This window comes from Phoca vitulina, unplaced genomic scaffold (assembly GCF_004348235.1).
Source record: "Phoca vitulina isolate PV1807 unplaced genomic scaffold, GSC_HSeal_1.0 scaffold26, whole genome shotgun sequence".
Taxonomy (NCBI): domain Eukaryota; kingdom Metazoa; phylum Chordata; class Mammalia; order Carnivora; family Phocidae; genus Phoca; species Phoca vitulina.
Genome location: NW_022589729.1, coordinates 21655294 through 21672103, shown reverse-complemented (window position 1 = coordinate 21672103; position 16810 = coordinate 21655294). Strand labels below are relative to the sequence as shown.

General features: G+C 46.2%; 1 protein-coding gene across 1 annotated transcript in view; it reads left to right on the top strand.

Moving 5' to 3' along the window:
* Positions 1-16810, top strand: part of LGR6 (leucine rich repeat containing G protein-coupled receptor 6) — a 120673-nt gene that overhangs the window by 47845 nt on the left and 56018 nt on the right. The window lies entirely within an intron of this gene.

Sequence of the window (16810 nt, the reverse complement as noted above, 5' to 3'; positions counted from 1 at the left end):
CTTTGGTCAGTGCCTGGAATGCCTGGCAGAAAAGTTACTGAGATCAATCATAAAACAAGGGCCTGCCTTTCAGCAGCTCGTGGTTTGATGTGGGAATATCACACACATTCAGACACCCATCTTCACTCCGCCCCTCCCATACACTATGGTTTTTTAAGATTCCAAGATAGAAAGTCGGTGCAAGTGAACATGATATAAAATTAGTGTATAAGAGCAAAATGGGAGTTGGCCAAAATGATGAAAACCAGGTGAAGCCCAGTAGGGGTGTGATAAGAATCCTACTGGTGGCTAATGTTTGTTGAATGCTTACTATGGTACCCAGCCCGAGGCTCTGCTTAGCAGATATCACCTTTGTTCCTTATGACAAATCTCTATAGGAGGTACCACGATTTCTATTTTATAGAAGAGAAAACTAAGGTTTGGGGAGTTGATCACAGAATTGATAAATGGTTCACCTGAATTCCAAGCCTGTGCGTGCCCTTTACCACCATCCTAGACTATGCAGATGAGGTGTGTAGCTGGGAGAGACCCCAGAGGTCTGGTTCCCACAGTTGTCTGCCTCACAACACTTAGGGAAGCTTACAAAGTGCAGATGCCCAGGCCATTTCTCAGACCACCTGACTAGGAATCTTGAAGGCTGAGGCCCAGGATGGCAGATGTGAGAAAGAGTCCTCCCAGGTGGTATCTGAGGCAGAGCCAGGTTTGAGAACCATTGTTTGGACCCTGGCTACTCCAGGCGTGGCTCACAGGCCAGCGACCCTGGTGTTGTGGAGCCGTGGGAGCGTGTTAGCTGTGCCCACTCTCAAGCTCCAGTTATTCTGAACCTGCACTTTAAGAAGACCCACCCTTTTACCTTCCAGGCTTACTGGTATGCAATTATAATTTGAGAACCACTGTTCTTTTGTCCAGGAACTTCTGGGGCACCCTGCCCCTCTCCCAACCTCGGTGAAGATGGGCCACAATCATGCCCTGCTGTCCATGTCCATTCACTCCTGCCCTCATCCCCTAGGCCCTAAGGCCTTTCTATGCAAAGTCCTCAAGCCTTAAAACCCCTTTTTTTGTCCTCTGCCATCACTTGCACAAGTAGGGTGGTAATGAGAGGTTTGGATTGGTTTGGTTGTGGACCCACCTAGAGGCAATGAGCTGTACCAGATGATCTCTTGGAGGATGCAGGTGGAGACACAATGGTTAGACTTTGGGAAGAACTTCCCAGCTGCCTAAAACCACAGGGAGGGGGAAAGCCTAAAGCACTTTCTTCTGAAAGTCCTCTAGAATCACACTCCCCACATCTGGCCTGGGAGCAGGAAGGGGTTTGACCCCATCTCACTCCAATCCACTCTTGACATTTTCTGGGAGCTCACAACATCTAGTCAAAGGTCTGTGCCTCGGGAGCCTTAGAGTAGTCCAGAGTGGAGGTAAGAGAAGGCTCAGATCACAGCCAGGAAGAGGTGGAGAGAGCGCCTGTGTGCCTGCAGCCAGCCTTCCCTGGCTGCACCCCTGCCACCGGCCGCCCGCTCCCCTGCTCCCCGCTCCCCAGCCTGCCGCCATCCGCCATCCCGGTGAGAAAAGTCTGTCAGGGGCTGGGAAAGTGTGGTCTTTTCCGAGAGTCTGTGAGTAATTTTCCACCCGTTTCTGAGCCTTTGGAGCCAAGGTGGCTGCCAGCCACTTGCTGGAGTGTGGAAATCCACACACCAACCGGAAAAGGCTGTGAACACGCCGGGCTCCTGCTCTGGCCACTGACAGAGGCTGCGTGGGTGGAGGCTGCCCATCCCAGACCACAGGACCTTAGAATACCCAGCTGGAAGGCGCTGCAGGGTTTACCCAGTCCAAGTGCCTCTTCCACAGGTGAGGAAGCCAGGCAGCAGAGGGGAAGCAACTCTCCCGGTGTCACCCATGGAGTTAGTGGTGGGGCTGCAGCTAGCTGGGACTCAGGTCAGGCCAGCAGATGCTTTTTGGCTCTGAAAGGGGACGATCTATTTATAAGCCTCTGTGACCTCTTCCACCAGATGGCTCTAAGAGCAGTTTTTCTGGAATATGAACCCCTGGGGGACTCTTATCAAGGTGGCTTCTCTTCCCTCACTAGTCCTAACACCTGTTTTTGGACTCGGAGCCAATCCTTCCCTTGTCACCCTAAAATAAAACAACTCCAACAACGAGCTGGTCAGGAGGACCTTAGGGACCTTGGAGGGGCCTGGGTGCTAGGGAGGGAGGAAAGAAGGCCCACAGTGCTTGGCAGGGGCGAGCTGCTCTGGGGTGGTGGTCGTTGAAAGGATGCTGAGCCTTGAGGGCCCTGGCAGGCCCTGGAGTGGAGGTCACTTCTGTCCCCTTGGAAGCAATCTCTTCCCTGAGGAAAAAGGGCAAGCTTGGCCATCCCAGCTCTCTCCCCTCTCCCCATGTCTCCTAGAAGAAATAGACTCTTTCTCAGGGGGCTTTTTCAGAGTGTCCTGCCTTGATCACCTTGCAAGTGGGGAAGGCAGCACCTTTGTGGGGATGGAGGCCACAGAGGACCATCCAGCAGAGGTGACCTTGGCCCCATGCCTCTCCTCAGTGTCAAGGCAACAGTATGGGACAAGACTGAGGGAAGAGAAGGTGAGAAGGCAGGAGACAGAAGGGAGGGAAAGAGGGAAGGGACTTTCCCGGAGCATCTCCCATGTGCCAGACATCACACCAGGTGCCATCAGCAGCCGGCCCTCCCGTACCACCAGGACTCTGCCCCAGGCCCCTTCCAGCTGCAGCTCTCTCTCTTCTCCCCTCCTTCCAGTCCACACCAGTTGCCTCAACTTTGTCACCTTCAGTCCAGCTTCCATGGGCCTCTCAGACCATCAGAATGGTTCTTGCCGAGGTCACTGGACCTTTGCTGAGTGCAACAGGCTCTTTCCAGAACTTATCTCATGCGATCTTCTAGCAGCATGTGCTAGTGTTGATCACTCTTCTCTAAGTTCTCTCTTCCCATGGCTTGTGTGCACAAAACTTGGTCTCCTGCTTCTGCCCTACTCCTCTGGCCACTCCTCAATTTCTTTACAGACGCCTCTCCCCCTGCCCACCCTATAAATGGCAGAATTTCGGGGGGGGGTGACTCTTTCCTTGTCCCTCTGTTCTTTGTGCTCCTCACTTTGTCCCCAGGCAGTTTCTTATCTGCCTGTGGGCTCAGTTACCCCCACACTGATGGCCTCGGGTCGGCCTCTCCAGCCCAGACTGGCATGTGGGTTGCCCATTGAAATCTCCATTTGGTTGAGCCAAAAGTACCTCAAATGGAACATTTCCCCAAATGTTCATCATCTTCCCTCCCGTGCATAGTCCTTTGCCAGCATTCTCTGTCCCAAGAAATGGCACCACCATGCATTTCGTTCCCTTATCCAGGGACTTGGCGGTCCTTCTTGACTCTGTCACCACTCCCACATCTCATCGGTCAAGTCCCAGTGACTACATCCGGACTACTTGTTAATAAATCCTCCTGCCTTTCCTCCCCTGCACACTGTCATCTGCCCACCACCATCCCTTGCCTGGCTTTCTGCAATAGCCTCCGAATGGTCCCCTGCTTCCATTCCGAAGTTACCTTAATCTGTCCCCCATGTTGCAGTTATGTGGGTCTTAAAAGACAAACCTGATCATGTCATTCCCCTACTTAAAATCCTCCAGGGGCTCCCAGTTGTTGCAAGATAAAGCTCACACTCCTTGGCTCAGCTACAAAGTGCCACCTGGTTCTTGCCTTCCTCCCCCTAGTTCACCGGCTGCCTTTGCTGGAGCCGAAGGGAGCGACTCACGGCTCTCCTGGGCCTGCAGCCCGTGTTCCTGGAACACTTGCTCCTATTTCTCCTTCTGCTCACCTACCCAAGTCCCACTCATCCATTAGGCCTTAGCTTTAATGTCTCCTCCTGCGGGAGGCCTTTTCTGCCCCCCCCCCCCATCCATCCAGGTGCCCCTGCGATGCACTCACAGAGCAGCCTGCAATTCTGTTCCCTTCCTGTTTCATTGTCGACATTTCCTTCTCTACTCTGAGTTCCGTGAGGGTAGAGACTGCATCCTTTTTTTTAATTCAGGATTCCCCACACCTAGTACAGTGCCTGGTGCGTAGTAGGTGCCTAGTCTTTGCTCGTGAGTGTACAAATGAATGAATGAGGAGACAGGGTCAGAGAGCTGAAGTAATTTGTGTGACCGAGGGCTGGGATTTAAGCTTGGGTGTGTCTGATTCTGATGCCCATGCTTTCCACCTCCGCTCACCACCTCCCACTGCCTGTGGGTGCTTCCTGAGAGTATGGGAGCAGCTCTGAGCAAGGCAGAAAGTCTGGGGACAAGGGCCCTTCCTGCCCTCCGCTGTCACTTTTAGGGGAGGTAGGATAGCAGACAGAGCTAAGAAGGGAGTGAGGGCATGGAAGTGACCCAAGGGGTTTAAAGTGAGAGGAACGCAGATTACAGCCTGATACCGACAACACTGCGGCTTGGGCTGTGCGGGGCGGGGCGGGGGGGGGGGGGCCTCTGGTGCTGTGGGTCCACAGAGAGAGGGTGTGGGGGGGCCCGAGGCCCGCCCCCCCCACCATCGGATGGTGTGTTGTCAGGGGCTGCACTTCAGTGTGTGTATCAACCTAAATAAAACAGAAATGGGAAATAAACTTATTTTTTTATTTTATTTTATTATTATTATTTTTTTAAGATTTTATTTATTTGTTTGACACACAGAGAGAGAGAGGAATCACAAGCAGGCAGAGTGGCAGGGAGCGGCAGAGGGAGAAGCAGGCTTCCCGCGGAGCAGGGAGCCCGATGTGGGACTCGATCCCAGGACTCTGGGATTGTGACCTGAGCCGAAGGCAGATGCTTAACGACTGAGCCACCCAGGCGCCCCTAAACTTATTTTTTTAAAACCCATGTCATACCTTCCAGAGCCAAGAATAACATTATTTAGAACTACCTGCTACTTAGGGTCGATCTCTGTCCTGGCAGCCCTTGGCCCTAGTGGGGCATGGAGCTCTTAGTAAAACAAAGCAGCAGGGGCTGAGGAAGCACCTCCTCAGGCTGACTACCCAGGGGGGCGTTCATAATTTCCGGAGCTCCAGCTTGGGGTGGGGGTGGGGATGAAGAGGAAACCCCAGATTCATCACAGCCAGGGAGTCGGGAGGCTCTGTTCCCCAGCTGGGACAGCCCCCCAGCCCATTCCCCTTTCCTTCCTGCTCTGTCAGCTACAGGAATGAGGCTGCTAGCCCTCCTTGGGGAGCCACCAGGCCTTCTGGGCCAATGCAGCTGCCTCGGCCCCCAGCCTCAGCCCCAGCGGGCTCCCCTGGCCCCCATTAACCTGCCTCTCAGCTGCACATCTGCTAACCTGGGGCCTGAAGGGCCTTATGGTAAACCCCGCCTTGGAACATCTGGAGTGCAGGGGAGGGGTCCACCTGGAGGAGAAAGGAGGTGGGAGCGGGGAGAGGGAAAGGGGACTGAATGGGAGAGCATAGTCTGGTGTGTGGGGTAGGGGAGGTGGTGGGGAGGCTGGAAGGAACTAAGTAGTCCCTGGGTTCTTAGTTCTGTTATTTGTTGAGACAGAATGGATCAGAGGGGCATGGTGAAGGGCAGAGCCTAAGGCTCCTCCCAGTCATCAGAGGGCACCACGTAAGTAATCTTGCTCCTCTGATCAGAAACAACTCACAGCCCCCCAAGGACTAGCTGGGGCAAATCTTCATTTGAGTTCTGTCTGCTTTCATGTTGGTGTCCCTGCTTTCCACCTGCTCCTGCAAAGTCACTGACCCCTACCTCCCCAAACCTGTCCTCTTCTACCTCCCAAGTTTGGCTTAAGCCCTTTCTCAGCCTAGGACACTTTTCCTCTTCCTTTCTGTCAAGCCTTGCCTCTCTACTTCCTATATCAATGCAACATTCATCTCCTCCAGGAAGTCCTCCTAGACTGATTCCATCTGACTCTGAGTCTGATGGGCACATGGGGAACACTAGGTACCAGAAGCAGGGATCCTCAGTCTTTATAACCAGGAAGGCAGGAGGGGAGGCCCTAGCAGAGCAGAGAAGGAAAGATTCAAGCAGAACTCTCTTGTCTTTGCAGGACCTGGAGGAGAAGCTGATCAGAATTCAAATTGGTGGGAGAGGGACAGGGTATGGGTACAGACAATAAATACTCTTTAGGTACCATCTAGAGATCTTGTTTCAGAACTGGGGTGGGGGGCGGGGTGTTGGGACACTCAGTGGTCACCTTGTGAGTCTGGAAAGTTGTGAAAAAGGGCTCCATGCCTAGCCCAGGGCAGGTGGCTACCCTTCTTGGTTCATCTCTCTCCTTAGTATGACCTGACAAGTGTTCTGAATCTGACTGGGCCCAAGCTGCTCTGAGTCTGGGAAGTCAGAAGGCAGAAGGAAATTAAGTCTTGGGGAGCATTTGCTGGGTGCCTGGTGCTGTGCCAGGCACATGCATGGGCTCTCTCACCCGACCCCTTAATCAAAACCCTCACATATCTAGCCTGGGAACACCTTGGTACAGGTCTAGCATTCTTTGAGTCTTGGCTCACTCTAGGGCTCTAGATTGTGGTGGCCCAGAGAATCTGTCTCCTTTCAGCTCAAAGGGTGGGTTGTGATTTTAGGGTCTTTCTCTGGAAATAGCTGCTGCTTTTCTTTGGGAATCCAGCTCTGCCATTTTCTAGATTAAGGATCATGGGCAAATTGTTCTGAGCCTTGGTTTCATAATCTGTAAACTGGGGATGATAAAGTGATTGTTAGGAAGATTCATGGGGTAATGTATAGATAGTGTATAGAATCTACACCAGGTATATCCTAAGTGTACAATAAATGGTGGTCCTATTATTAGACTAAACTCCAGAATTGTTTCCCACAGTGTCATCATTTTGCACTAGTGAGGAGACCTGAGGAGGATGATTTGGGTGGCTCAGAGAAACCCTGGCTGGGAGGAGCTGAGCAAGACAGACTCTGGAGGCCAGGACTGTGGTCTTCCACCCCCTGCCAGGCTCTGCTGCAACACTAGATTACCCAGAGAGGGATAGGTTCTCCCCCAACCCCTGCCCCCAGGAGTGGTCCTTTCAGGGGGTCAGTTACCCTGCAGTGAGTGAGTGTGTCTCGCCCATCCCATATCCCTTTTATCGTGCAGATCCATGGTGAGCACCTTCACCGGACCACCAGCCTTCAGTGAGTTTACAGTCAGGATGTACAGGGTGTATTCATAAACAGGATATGATAGGATATGGCTGGTCAGAGTGCAGTGAGAAGGGGGCAGCTAACACAGCTGGGGTCCTGCAGTGTCAGGTGCTGTGCCAAGTTCTCCATGGCACCAAGCATCAGAGCTGAGATTTCAAATCTGTATCTAACATCCAACTCCTACAACTCTGCAGAGATGAGAAGTTTGACAACCTAGTTTCTTTTTTTTTTCTTTTTTGGTTTTATATATTTATTTTTAAAGGGCAAAATATTTAGATAATTTAAATACAAGTCCAACAGAATGATGCTGTCCAAGAAAGCAATGATGCCAAAATGTGTTCTCACTTCCAGATTCTCAGCGGTATTGTCTGAGGCTTCTCTCAGTAAAAAAAAAAAGGGGGGGGGGGTCTGATGCATTATGCACAGATAGTTTTCTTATCTGCAGTGTAATCTACCATTTCCTGTGGACACCTGAACTTCTCCACATCCGTCTCAGGAATTTCAAACCCAAATTCATCCTCCGAGGTCATGGTCATCTCCACGTGGTCCAGCTAAGCTGGAGTCTCTCATAAAATGAGAAGCTACCGAGAGCTTTTCTGGGTCAGTCTTGTCATGGAGGTTGGACACATAAAGAACACAGTCCTTGATTCCCTCTCACATCAAAGGGGGAACATCACTCTGCTGGTAGCACGGTTGTGTAGCTCCACGTGGAACCTAGAGCAACGGCAGGAGGGAGACGCTGAACATAAAGGGCCTCTAAATACATATGCACAGAGATATAGCTATCTTTCCCAAAGCTTTTAGGGCTTTGGAGAACCCACATCATCTGATTCTAATTGTGGCCATCAGGTCGCACGGAGTCACAGTGCTGGTAGTCCCAGCAGCCTGACAACCCAGCTTCTGAGATGAGAAGAGAGCCTCGCGGTGTGTGGGATGCCCTGTGGTTGGGACAATCAGCCGAGCTCCGTGCAAGAGACCACACTTGTGTTGGGTTTTGAAGGTAGGCTAAAAGGTGGACAGGTGGAGGTCCAAGGACAGCTTTTTGCTGGGAGGGGAGGAGCCTGAGCAAAGTGTGGAGGCAGTGGATCGGAGGCATGGGAGGTGTAACGCTGGATTCAGGGAACGGCAGCTCTGCTTGGGACAGGCCTAGCTTTCCTAGCTTGCAGCACCACGAGCCAGCCTGCCTGGGAGAAGACACGTAGAGAGGTCTGGAGCCTTCGACGGCCAGCCAGGGACTGTCTCAGAGGTAGTGGAGGCCACTGCAGGGTTCTCATGGAGACGAACCTATGCCTTTAAGAGGGCACAGTGGACCTAGCTGAAGGGGGGACAGTGAGGCCAGTTAGGAGGCCACTGCAGGATAGGGCCTAGGCCACAACAATGACCCTGGGCTCAAGAGGAGGGGGCGCAGCCTTGAGATTCCATTGCCGGGGCCTGGTGATGGTGTGGGTAGAAGATCCAGGGAAAAGGTGAGACACAGAGGTGACATGAAGCTGTGAGTCTCCTTCCATTGCTGGCTCTCCGATCTTTCCTTCCCCAGAGCCCTTCCCCGTGCCGGCTCCGCGGAGAGCTCCCTTGCTGGCCTCCCTCATCTCAGCACTCCGGAGCCTGGGACTTAATTATACATTGACGCACTTTGTTTTTTAAAAAAACATGTTTATTTTTGTTCTGACTCATTGTAGAAAATTTAGAAAATACAAAAAAGAAAAAGAAAATAAAAATCACCCACAAGGCTACCACCCAGACACAATGCTTGTTAACATTTCTGTGTATTTCTCTATGAACACACATGTTCTTATAAACAGACGTGCTTCTTTTATGATACGTTAAATCTTTACAAGTTATTTGGGATCTGTTCTGTTGTTTTCTTCAAGATTGTACTAATAGAGCACCAGTGTAATTATTTTAGGTTTAAATAGTTTTGAAAATTGAGATATAGTTCACATAGCATAAAATTCACCCTTATAAAGTGGACAGTTTGGTGGGTTTTAGTGTATTGGCAAACTTGCGCATCTATCAGGCTATCTAATTCCAAGGCATTTTCATGACTCATTAGCAGTTTTTCCCTATTTCCCTCCCCCCAGCCCCTGACAAGTGCTAATCCACTTTCTCTCTGGATTTGTCTGTTCTGGACATTTCATATAAATAGAATCATACAATAGGTTGCTTTTTGTGTCTGGCTTCTTTCAGCATGATGTTTTCAGGACTCATCCGTCTCTTTATCCAGGCATGTAATCAATACTTCATTTCTTTTTGTGGCTGAAAAATATTCCATTGTATGGCTATAACACATTTTGTTTACCTATTCATCAAGCTGATGGACATTGGGTTGTTTCTACGGTTCGGTTATCATGAATAATGCAGCTATGAACATTGTGTAGACATATGTTTTCATTTATCTTGAGTATTTAACTAGGAGTGCACTTTCTGGGTCATATGGTAACTCTACGCACAACTTTTTGAAGAACTGCCAAGCTATTTTCTGAAGTGGCTACCCATCTTACATTCCCACCAGCATGGTATGAGGGTTCTGATTTCTCTACATCCTTGTCAACACCTGTTACTGTCTTTTCGATTATAGTCATCCTCATGGGTGAGGCGGTATCTCATTGAGGTGTTTTTTTCAAAAAAGATTTTATTTTTATTTTTTTTTAACAGCGAGAGAGGGAACACAAGCAGGGAGAGTGGGAGAGGGAGAAGCAGGCTTCCCGCCAAGCAGGGAGCCCGATGTGGGACTCAATCCCAGGACCCTGGGATCATGACCTGAGCCGAAGGCAGATGCTTAATGACTGAGCCACCCAGGCACCCCTCATTGTGGTTTTGATTTACATTTCTGTAGTGACTAATGAGATTAAGTATTTTTTCACATGCCTGTTGGCAATTTGTTTATCTTGTTTGGAGAAATGGCTACTCAGATCCTTGGCCCATTTTTGATTGGGTTGTCTTTTTTTTTATTGTTGAGCTGTAACAGTTCTTTATATATTCTAGATACAAGTCCCTTATCAGATCTATAATTTGAAAATATTTTCTCCTGTTCTGTGGCTTGTCTTTCCATTTTCTTTTTTTTTTTAAACTTTATTTATTTATTTTAGAGAGAGAGAGTACAAGAGAGCTGGGAGGGGCAGAGGGAGAGGGAGAGAGAGAAAATCTCAAGAAGACTCCCTGCTGAGCGAGGAGCCCACCTTGGGGCTCCATCTCACAACTCTGAGATCATGATCTGAGCTGAAATCAAGAGTCAGATGCTTGACCAGCTGAGCTACCCAGGCGCCCCTCCATTTTCTTGATAGTGTCCTTTGAAGAACAAAAGCTTTTCATTTTGATGAAGTCAAAGTTGTCTGTTTTTTCTTTTGTTTCTTATTCTTTTGGTGAACTATTGCCTAATCCAAAGTCAGGAAGATTTTTGTCTATGTTTTCTTCTAAGAGTTTTATAGAGTTTTAGATCTTTGATCTGTTTTGAGTTAATTTTTGTATATGGTGTGAGGTAAAGGTCCAACTTTACTCTTTTGCATATAGAAAGCCAGATGTTCCAACACAACATTTTCATCACCCCAAAGACTATCCTTTGAAAAGCTTATTCTTTCTCCTGTTGAACTGTTTTAGCACCCTTGTTGATATTAACTGTCCATTAAAGTATGAATTTATTTTTGGACTCTCAGTTTCATTCAGTTGATCTGTATGTCTGTCCTAATGCCAGTGCTCTACAGTCTTGATTACTGTAGCTTTGTAGTAAATTTCGAAACTGGGAAGTGTGAGTTCTCCAATTTTGTTCTTTTTAGAGATCGTTTTGGATATTCTGGCTTGCTTGCATTTCCATATGAATTTTAGGATCAGATTATGAATTTCTTTTCTTTTCTTTTTTTTAGAGAGGGGGAGAAGGGAGAGGCAGAGGGAGAGGGAGAGAGAGAATTCCAAGCAGGTTCCTCTGCCCAGCATGGAACCTGATGGAGACTCAATCTCACAACCCAAGATCATGACCTAAGCTGAAGCCAAGAGTCAGCCACTTAACTGACTGAGCCACCCAGGTGCCCCTCAGTTTGTCACTTTCTAAAAAAAAAAAAAAAGCACATCGGGAGTTTAATAGGCGTTGTGTTGAATCTGTAGATTAATTTGGTGAGTAGTGTCATCTAAACAATATGAAGTCTTCCAACCCATGAATATGAGATGTCTTTCCATTTATTTACATATTCTTTAATTTCTTTTAACAATGTTTTATGGTTTTCAGAGTATAGATCTGGTACTTTTTGTTAAATTTATTCCGGAGTATTTTATTCTTGTTGATACTTTTGTAAGTGGAATTATCTTAATTTCATTTTTGGATTGTTCATTGTAAGTGTGTAGAAATATAATTGATTTTCATATATTGATCTTATAACCTGCAATCTTGCTATACTCATTTATTCTAATAGCTTCTTATTAGGTATTTTAATGTTTGATAGGGGAAGTTCTAGTCTATTTTTCAGTTATATTTTTCTCATCTATTTATTTTATGACATGAACTTTAGTTTTATTTTGCGAAGGTACCCCCAACCCCTGCCAAAAAAAATCCCATTGGGATCTTAGTTGGAAAGACATTAAATCTGTAAGTTGAATTGTAGACAATTTACATATTTATAAAATTTATTCTCATACAGGACTTATTTCTCTTAATTCAAAACATCTTTTATACATCTCAGTAATCTTTTTGTGTTTTTTTTGTTAAAGACCCATGTATTTCTTGCTAGAATTATTCTACAATATTTATTGTGTTTTGTTTGTTCATGAGCTTTTTTTTTAAGATTTCATTTATTTGAGAGAGAGAGAGCAAGCTCTCACATGAGTTGGGGGAGGGTCAGAGGGAGAGGGAGAAGCAGACTCTCCACTGAGCGGGGAGCCTGATGGGGGGGTGGGGATCGATCACAGGGCTCGATCACAGGACCCCAAGATCATGACCTGAGCCGAAGTCAGACGCTTAACTGACTGAACCACCCAGTGCCCCTGTTCATGAGTTTTATTTTAGGGGCTATTAGTAATGTAAAGGAGATGTTTTCAGCATTATCTCCTCTGTTTGTTGTTGGAATTTAGGAAAATATTGTGTAATACCCCTCCATTTGTATCTGGTCACTTTATTGAATTCTTTTATTAGTCTTAAGGGTTTTACCATTGGTTCTCTTGGATTTGGAGCTATCTCATGTTATTTACAAATAATAAGTATAGCTCTTATTTCTGTTTTCCATCTTATGAGTGAATCAGAATTTTCAATGAACATATTTATCTTGTTCTGGATTTTAATAGGAAAATCTCTAAGATTTCTCCATAGACTATGATGCTTGATACTCTTTAACATAAGTAGTACTTATCATTTTGAGAAAACATTCCTCTATTTCAATATTTTAAGTCTTTAAAATTAGGATTTGGGGATGTTACTGAGTGACTTTTCAGTATATACTAAGGTTATATATACTGAACCCATTATACTGTAATATAATTCATTATTTTAATTATTATAGTATTCTTGGAATTTCCCTATCCTCATAGTGGTAGATGGTAGATTATTCTTATTATATTATTTGTTGCCAGTGTTATAATAAAATATTCATAAATGAGAATGATCTATAGCTTATTTTCTGTGCTTTCATTGATAGCTTTTGCTGTTCGGCTAAACTGAGTTCGAAGAGTGAATTGAGTATCATTCTAGCTTTTTCTGTTCCTGCAACAGTTTATAAAGCATGAAGTTATTTTGTACTTGTAAGTTTGGAAGAAGTCACTGATAAATTGTCTGGTCCCAGACCTTTTTTTGAGAAGTAAAGTCTTCGATAATGTTCCTAATTTCTTCTTTACAATTAAAAATTTTGCCAGAATATGACTAGCTATGAATTTCTTTTCATTCAGTTTACCTGAAACACGATAAACACTTTTTAACAATATACTTTTTCAGCCTCAAAGTGTTTTGTCTTGTTTCTTCCCCTCAGGTAGAGCTATCTTGTCTTCTGCTCCATTCACTCTGGCTTTAATCCTCGGGAATACCTATAGTTCTTAAGCTCAAATTCAATTCTCTCTCCTATTTATCTCTCCTTATTTTCATAACTTTCATCTTTTATTTTGACTTCAAAGATCGGGTCTCATGTTTATTCTCCCCGTTGCTGAATCAGTTTTCTGTGGTGCCGGTTCTGCTTTTATTACCCGCAAAGCAAATCTGAATTTTGCTCTTTCAACTTTACGTCCCTTGCAACATTCCCACATCCCACCAGGCTCCCTTTGCATTTCAACTTGTCTTTCACATTTACCTTTATTTTTTCCCATTTTATGCTGTTGTTCTTCTGTCTCAGCTTTTTTTTTCCTTTGGATTTTTGCTCCTATTTCATAGAGGTCATAATTTCCTGTACCTTATTGAGGATGCCAAAAAAACTTCTACTTTTTTTTTTTTTTCTCATTCTGGTCATAAATTATTTTCAGAGATTTGATCTTTTTCTGGGCTTTTAGATGCTATTACCACTTTTTTGTTCTTCAGAATTTTTTTAAAAAGTGTTTTAAAAATTTTCTTTATCTTTTGAAAAAAATGCATTTAAAGGAATATGGCAAAATACATATAAAATTTGCCATCTTAACCGTATTTAAGTATATAGTTTAGTGGCATGGAGTACATTCACAGTGCTGTGTAACCATCACCAGCATCCATCCACAGACTTCTTTTCATCTTGCAAAACTGAAACTCTGTGCCCATTAAACACTAACTCCACGTTTCCTCCGCCCCCCCACCCAATCCCTGGCAACCGCCACTCTACTTCCTGCCTATGAATTTATTGCTCTAGGTAGCTCTCATATAAGTGTGACCCTGTATTTCACATAGCATAATGTCTCCAAGGTTCATTTATGGTGTAGGGTAGGTCAGAATTTCTTTCCATTTTACAGCTGAATGATATTTCATTGTATGTGTATACGCATATACCATATTGATTTATCCATTCATCCATCAATAGATACTTGGATTGCTTCCACCTTTGGCTCTTGTGAATAATGCTATGAACATGGGTTAACAAATATCTCTTGGAGTTTGTGCTTTTTCTCCTTATCTTTGAAGAGAGTAAATTTTATTTAGGTGCAGTAATTGTCACTAGGGAGGTCATGTGAGTTACACTGTTTTGCTTTCTAGCCTCCTGGTGCTAGTTCAGTCAGCTTCTCAGATGCACAGATGGAAAGCAGGTTGGTGTGTACAATTCCCAGGCCAATTTGTAGCATCTCAGCAAATACTCATCTGATGTAGCTCTGGTGTCCTGCAGTGGAATCTTAGTCCTCACCCAGGGAAGAGTTCTCTGATTCGCTCAACCAAGGACCATAGGAAAGCCTACACCAGTGGTTTGCTACCCTGGCTGAACATTAGAATCACTGGAGGAAATTTTAAGTGATAATATGTTTAGGCCTCACCCTGAACAAATGGACTCAGAAATTCTAGGGATAGGCCCAGGCACCGTGGTTTTAGGAAGCTCCTTAGGTGATGCTACTGTGGAGCTCTGTCTCAAGATGCATGACCGCTAAGGCTGCCCTCTATCTGCCACAGGATGGTCCTTGCCTTGGGGACACTCACCTCCCAGGATGAAGAAGTCACTTCCAATCCTTCTCTCCACCTTCCTGCCATATTATTTTCAGGGAGTTGAAATCTCTGGGTAAATCTAGAAATAGGGGTTAGGGTGGTGGTGGTAGATAGTACATTTGCTACCTCAGCAAGCATTGTTCACACAGTATAGGAACATGGCTGTCCAGTTTTCTGGATTCTGATTCAGAATAGATGGGGAAGGAGGACTTGGTTCCATGGACCTCAGAGCTAGCAGAGGTGTCAGATCCAGGTTAAGTGTTGCTTTTGGTTAAGGTCTAAGTTTTCATCCTTTTTTTCTGTGTCTTCACAGGTGTTTTAGTGAAACAGTGGCTAAGTTTTCCTCCATTTGAACTGAAGACAACTTGAGTGTGTTTTACTTGTTTCTTTCATTTCCCTTCTAGGCCAGAGGAGAGGGATTATGGCTAGTCTCCCTGTATCAGTGATTTTAGTATGGAGTTGGAGTACAGTGAGTACCTACAGATCAATCAGGAAGGACTGAGAAGATGATGAGTATAGGAAGGACCGGCACCATGTGGGGTTAGGTCAGGAGGCTCCTGAAGAAGAGGATTTTTAAGTAGAGCTTTGAAGAGAGGAGGGAGAAGCATATTTCAAACAGTGGCACCACCCTTTCAAAGGTACAGAGATCAATAAACCATGAACTCTGGGACAAGGAGGGAGGCAGAGAGGCATATTTCCCAGATGCAATGGAGAGGGGGGGACCTTTGGAGAAATGAGGCTAGTGAGAGAGTCATTCCAGGAAAGGAATCTTGAAACCCAAGCTTAAAGGGTTTGGAGTTTACTGGAAGCCATGGATGATTCTGATCAAGAGAAAGACAAGATCACACCCATCCCATCGGGGGAGGGAGGGGTTCTCTAGTCTGTGTGAATGAATGGATGGATGGAGGGAGGGACAGATGGATGGGTGGATGGATGGATGGATGGGTGGATAGGTAGACTGATGGGAAGTAGGGAGGTTGGGGAGGAGAGGATTGAAACCACATATCCATAACCTCCCTAGTTCTCATACTGGTCCACAGGGAGCTTGGGAGCCCCTAGAAATGAGGAAGGAGAAAACAGACTGTGGGAAGGACTGGAACCCTGTGTTAAGGAAGCCAGATCTGATACAGACTTTTTCCTTTCCTTCTCCTCCTCTTACCATGGTACATTTAAAGTATTAATACGTGGCTTGGTTTCCCGTGGTACCTATTACTGCAGAATCTGCTGGCATGGCCTTTAAGTATCTTCAAAGTGCTGTGATGTTGCTTATATTCCCTAAACCTCTGACATCACTGCCTCCTCTTTGGAGAGACAAGTTGGGAAAATCCCTATCTGCCTCTTCCTCCACTGACCACAGCTGCCTTTTGCCAAGGGCAGGCATCCAGGCCCCAGGCAACCACAGGACCCAGCTCTCAAACACATCCCAGACAGCCCAGGAAGGTCCCCAGAAGCCAGCCTGATGTCTGGAATCCAATGGCTAGAGGCTGGGGGATGGATGAGATGGCTTTTTGTAGTCCCCACCCGAGAGAATTCCGGGATCGTCACCCACAAAGCTGGCCTTCTGCCCAGATCTGTAGGTCTGTGTCTTCAGGGGAAGCTCATAAAGGCTATACAGAGTCTTGTCCCTGCCTCCCTCCTGGAAGGGTGGGTAGTTATTTTTATATATTGCTGCCGATTAAAACACAAGGAATGATTTGGAGGAATGCTCAGGTATCATCCTTTGATGTATACAAAGGAAGCGCCTTCCCTGCCTCCTGGGGTTCTTGCACATCCATCAACTCTCCTGACATATGGAGAGAAAGGGTGATTGGGCATTAGCATAGCCTGGAGAACCAGTTGAAATTGCCTTCGTTTTAATATCCCACCTTTGATCTGTTGAAAGGCTGACAGTGAGAGGGGAAGGATCTTATTAGGTGGCATAAATCAGAACTGATGAAATCACTTTCCTCCAACAAACTCAGACCTTCCCCTGTCTAGGGAAAAGGAAGGAAAAGCGTTGCTGTAGCTCTGAGCTGCCCTTTCCCCTTCAGTCATGAGCAGGAACACACAGATTAATTGAAGCCTCCATCAACCCCACCCCCTGCCCCCTGCAGGGAAGCTTGAGTTCTCTGA